The sequence below is a fragment of the Callorhinchus milii genome, unplaced genomic scaffold, assembly GCF_018977255.1.
Source record: "Callorhinchus milii isolate IMCB2004 unplaced genomic scaffold, IMCB_Cmil_1.0 Scaffold4, whole genome shotgun sequence".
In the NCBI taxonomy this organism is placed as follows: Eukaryota; Metazoa; Chordata; class Chondrichthyes; order Chimaeriformes; family Callorhinchidae; genus Callorhinchus; species Callorhinchus milii.
This window is the reverse complement of record NW_024704745.1, coordinates 69790672-69797007: the sequence shown is the minus strand read 5'-3', so window position 1 is coordinate 69797007 and position 6336 is coordinate 69790672.

Sequence of the window (6336 nt, the reverse complement as noted above, 5' to 3'; positions counted from 1 at the left end):
AAAATGAAATTAATCTTTAATGAGGTATAAGCAGAGTACATAGTAAGGAGCTGTGGTAAGTAAGACTAGCTCCTTATGATGAGTTCTTGCATATCGTCTTACGTTTTGCCTATGTCTACTTGTTGTGTAAAGATGATGTATTAACAGGGAGCTTTTATTGTTGACTACACCTTGTGTGTGAGGAATACCTTTGCACTTTAACTGCGGTACCTTAGTTTAACAAAGAGTATTTTCATCTCAAAACGTCTTTTAATAATAATAATAATAATCCTTGCATTTGATATAGCGCTTTTCACGTCTGGAGGACGTCCCAAAGCGCTTCACAAAATATACTGTAAAGTGAATTGAGTGTATACTTGTGGGCGAACGCGGCAGCCAATTGCGCACAGCAATGTCCCACAAACAGTCGTAGATTGAAAATGACCAATTTATTAATGTTTTTGTTTTTTTGGAGGGATTATTATTAGGCTCTGTGTGGAGTAAGGAAACTTGCCCAAGGTTTCGCCCTGTGCCTGGAATTGAACTCAGGTCTCTCACTTGCAAAGCGAGTGCTCTAACCACTGAGCTATAGGATTCCGCCTGTACATTTTACATTTCCTATTCAGAAATCTGTGGAAAAAACCCACTATAAATTAATCTCCAATACAGTTATCAAAAATTGCAATCACTGCAGATAATTTAGAGACATACTTTACCATATTCTGTACACCTAAAATATTTCCTGTTTGTGCATGTTACTTTTTTATGTTTTTGTAGTACAGGATAAATATAGATATATAAATTAGGCAAAAATATGTTGCATTTTTTAATCATAAATTGCAGTTTGCAATCTTTGTATTTGATGAAGATATGCCCTTTGTGCACACTTTACAAAATGATATCTTCAAATGATGTAAATACTTGTGATTTGAAAGTTATCTATGAATTAGGGATGTACTTTATTAATGTATGTTTAGAACTTGCAATAAACATGAAATACAAAAATAAAATGATTAATGAGCATTGATTAATCAAACACTTATTGCTAACAAACCATCATTGGATGGACAAATGTATCTTGTCTCATCGTCTGCTAATTTGTCATTCAGCATAATATGGTGGGACCTGAGCAAACTTTGCTTTGAAAAGATCATAAGAGAGGCCCATTTGACCCATTTGATCTCATCCTTCTAGAATACTCAGCCTCCCATCACAGCATCAAGCTGTTGTTTCAATGAGTCCAGCATCATGACTTCAACCACCCTTCCTGGTTACTTTGTTCCAGTTGTTAATTCAACAACAAAAACAACTTGCATTTATATAGATAGCGCCCTTCACTCAGGTAGCATCTTTGAGTGTTTAAGTGTGGCAGAGCTTCATGGTGAGCCAGGAATAGAGGGGAGGTGACCGTAGGCACAGTCGAAGATGTGCAAGGAAGGAGCAAGGCAGAGTGATTGACCCAGAGAGTTCCATAGTTTCAAGACGTAGTGGCTGAAAACATTCGCCAATGGGTAAAGCAATTCTGCTGTCTTGGTGCATCCAAAAGTATTGTTTTGAGTTTATTTTCTCAATCTCATTTAAAATTTAAAATATCTCTTTAAGGTCTGCACTGGGATGAGTAAAGCGTCCAAGCTAGGCTAACTGTTTCTCATGGCTCGTTCTTCTAACTGGAGATAATACTTTTAGTTTTCCTTTTCACTGTTTACTACAACAATAAAAACAATTTTATATTTATTTGTGACAGAAGGATGTCTCAAAGTAATGTAGGGCTTGAACAGCTCCCTTGTGGTTATCCAAACTGTATGCAGTACTCTAGGTGGTGTCCTAATCAAAACACTTTGTAGCTTGAGTGTGACTTCTGGAGGTCTGATATCAACTGGGTTGGCAATATAGTCCAGCATCCTCTTTGCCTTGTTTATTACTATCTCACACTGTTTTGACAATGGATCAAACTGTGAGCAATAAGTCAATTAACACCCAGAGATCTCTTTTCTCCCGGTGTCCTGGCCAACAATCCCCCAAATTTATCACTTGTTTCATGGATGTTTGTGTGCAATTCTGCTGCTACGATTGCTTACAAATTCACAGTGTCTCCATTTCATAGTAATTCCTGTGAAGGACTTTGAGACGTCCTTCCTTCGACGTGATAAGGCACTGTACAAAATGCAAGAATTATTCTTGTTATTTCAGCTTCCTTTTGGCAAGATCTGTCTCTTTCGAATGACTCACTTTTCTAATGATTATCCATGGGCAACAGTGTGCATGCATTTCAACAAACTTGTTTTAGTGTAAGCTGTACCATAATGTTATACTTTTTTACCGCTATCTCACTGTCTTATCTGTCAGGAATATCATTTTATACCTTTAACAATATTTCACAGTCCGTAAATGATCCATTAACTTACTCATTGTGAGTATGTTTGCGTATGGTTTTCATTGTTTAACATCTTCCTACTGTTTTTCCTGGGTTTGGTTCAAGTTAGGGTCCTCCAAACCTAAATTCTTTACTTATAGATCGATGTCAAACATTGGCGAATGCTTAACACATCAGTTTGCAGTAAGTGCTGACCACAATGCTAAGATGATAAAAGAAATTGCTGATACCTTGAAATCTAACTGTTCCATAACCTTTGCCTTTGAATCTAAAATCGCACAGAATTATGGAAACTTCTCAAATTCAACAACAATACATTACATTTGTATAGCGCCTTTCATGTCAGGAGGACGTCCCAAGGCTCTGGACAGTCAATTTACTCTTAATTTGTAAGCCGATTGGATCCAGTTATGAAACAGAACTGGTTTAAAAGAGTAAACAATGGCACCTCCGATAATGCAGCACTCCCCCAGCACTGGACTGGAGTTAAAGCCTAGACTATGAGGTATAGATTGAGTAAATTGGAATATGACTTTGGATTGAACCAAGAAAGGAGACATAAATTTAAAATCAGACAGAATTTATACAGTTGAGCTGATCTGGCAATATTTTTGCACCAAATCAATGCGGAGACCAGCATGAATTAAATTAGATTCACAAGAAATTGGGCTTCCTATAAATAGTTTCTATGTTCAAGAACTGTATCCTTCGTGGCCTAGTGAACATGACTGACAAACTTCAAAGTCCATTTATTTCAAGCCCTTCTGCTTCTTTCAACATGAAATGTGAAGTATTTATGTAGAGTGGAAAACGTTATTGAATTAAATGAAATTCATTTTGTTTTATAAAATGTATTCTCAGTACAGACACATGATGACTTTATGTTGGTGGCAGGATATCAGTAGACTAAGCATCCTGTGACCTACCACCATGACACAAATCACAATTAATAAGTGTTTTTCTTAGTTTAGTTCCTTAAAATTATGGAATGTTGTTTCGCAAGTGTCTATTGAAGCAGAGATCATTAGAAAGTTAAGTACCTTCTTATGGCAATGAGAATCTCTGATTTTACCCTGTACTTCCAAATTAATTTCTTTATTTTATTTGGTTTGATTTCTTCTTGTGCTTTGGTTTGATTTCTTCTTGTGCTTTTTTTTTTGCTTGTGACATTTCTTTTCCACCAAAATAAACCCCCTAATTTTGCATGTGGGAGAATGTAAAACATATAAGAATACAGATTAAGTGGAGTCCTGTAGCTCAGTGGTTAGAGCACTCGCTGTGCAAGCGAGAGACCTGAGTTCAATTCCAGACAGGGCGAAACCTTGGGCAAGTTTCCGTACTCCACACAGAGCCTAATAATAATCCCTCCAAAACCAAAAACAATAATAAATTGGTCATTTTCAATCTACGACTGTTTGTGGGACATTGCTGTGCGCAATTGGCTGCCGCGTTCGCCCACAAATATACAGTCAATTCACTATACAGTGTGTTCTGTGAAGCGCTTTGGGACGTCCTCCCGACGTGAAAAGCGCTATATCAAATGCAAGGATTATTATTATTATTATTATTAGATGTCAACCACAAGGTGGCACTGCACTGAGGAAAGCAGTATAACTAACACGTTCTATTTCTGTATGGCGCCATCTAGTGGCTTCAATTGGATACATTGTCATACAAATGTTTAGAGCATTTATAATTTATTGACCACATCAAATCTATTGAGAAAATGATCAAATATGCCCCATTGAAAGGATTTTGAAAAGGAACGACATATGATTCAGGTTTATCCAATGTTCCAAAGAAATATTTTGGAGACTAGATAGGTTCGACTATATAGAATAATGGTGTCCTACTGCTTGCTGTTATGTAAACTGTTATGCTTTTAATAATTATGGTTAGAATAAACTTTCTTACATAGAGGGTTATTAGAACTTGCAGTCGAAAGCATCAACATATTTAAGAGGAAAGCTCTCCAAGACGCCATGCGGTGTGAAAGATGCTATATAAATGCAAGTTCTTGTTGTTGATGCACACACGAAGGAGAGGGGATTAGGAGGTGATGAAGTAACATGTGAAGTATAAATACCGCTATTGAATAGTGCTGTAACTTTCTGTGTAATACTATGCAAAATGTAATTTTTTTTCCAGCTCAAAACGTATACTACGATTTTTGTTTCAATGATTTTAATACAACATCTTATGAAACAATAGTATTTATTGCATTTGTGGGGTCAAATAACCAAGTAAGCAATTTAATCTTTGAAGTTCACTATTATTTTATTATATTTCTGGTATTCCCCTTGACTTGTAACCTTTTACGATTTGTTGAAAACAAGCACTCCACTCCCATTGTCAAGAAAGACAGGTTTTAAAATGGTTGGGTGGTTGGTATGAAGATGGTTATCACACAAGGAAATTCATCACTGGGAATTTATTGCCCTTCTGCTGCATTCCGATGGAACAAAGTGACCTGTTACATGGCAATGGAATAACAAACATTTCTCCAGAAAGCCGAATATAGCTAATTTGTTAAACTTGTATGAAGTCTGATTCACAAGCCATTTAACTCACACAGCCCAAGATAGTTGTGTGGGAATGTTGCTATATGGTATCGTTTTGGCAGAGCAAACATGATGTGCACAAGAGAGAAAATACAGAAAATGAAGAGGAGAAAATGGAAGATAGAGCTCTGACGAATGCTGCATGTGACTGTGTCTGTGAGATGGCAGGAGAAGAAGCCATTGGACAAGTCAAAGTGAAGATGCAACAACAACTGTGAACAGGTACAACAACAACTTGCATTTGTATAGTGCTCCTATAATCTAAAATTACATTTGTATAGCGCCTTTCACATTGTGAGGACGTCCCAAGGTGCTGGACAGTCAGGGATTTGGACCCGAGCAGGAGGGTTGGGATCAGGGAGGGTGGAGGGTAGGGGTAGGAGGGTGGCTGAAGGCATAATTGAAGAGGGGGTTCTTGAGACATGTTGTGAAGGAAGGAGGCAAGGGAGGGAGCGAGGTGAAGGGAATGTGGGATGGAGTTCCAAATGGTGGGCTCAGAGAGGCTGAAGGCCTGACTGCCACTAGTGGGGAGGACCAGGCGGGGGACATGAAGCAGGCTACAGCCTGCTAAGAGGGAGTGGACAGGTTGATATGGGGTCAGCAGGTCAGAGGTAGGGAGAGGCAAGGCCGTGGAGGGTCTTGAAGGCAAGGACGAAGATTTTGAACTCTATCCTTACATTTATACAGCATCTTTCGCTGTGGTGCTGCAGTAAGCGCTGAGCTAAGAGTAAAACCAGGAAAGAACAGAGCCATGGAGGTGAAGGCAGGGAGGTAAGACAGTGAAAAAAGATTGGAGGAAGCAGAGAGCTTGAGGACAAGGGGCAGAGGGAGTCACAGATGGAGAGAGCAGCATTGATAGGAATGAGCTATAAGCAATGAGACAAGCCAAGCTTGCTTGGAAAGGGGATGTCTCAGAGGGGACTTATACAAGACTTTAAATGGGTTTGAGAAAGTGAGTCCTGAACAATACTTTGGATGCACCAAGAGTGTAGAATGAGAGGGCACAGGTTTAGGATTGCAAGGTGCAATTTCAGGACAGACACCAGGAAATATTTCTTTACCCAGAGGACAGAAACAAGTTACCAGGAGGGGTGCTTGAGGCCAGAACATTGGACTTGTTTAAATAACAGCTCAATGTTAGGAATGGAGAACAGTGGAGTGACTGCCCTAGAGGGAAGAGATCGAATGATCCAAATGGCTTCTTCATTTGGATTGATTTTATATGATCTTGTGACTTTGACCATGGCAGCGTCGGTGCTGTGGGCAGGGCAGGTCGGATTAGAGGGAATAGTAGACAGGCTGTTGAAATACTAGTCAGTCTGTTTCATTGGCGACACGGAGGGCAGGTCAGTCACTGAGGGTAGAAATTCTTCCCACTCAGCTCTTGTTAACCCTGCAAGCCAAAACCCTAACGGGTAGGGT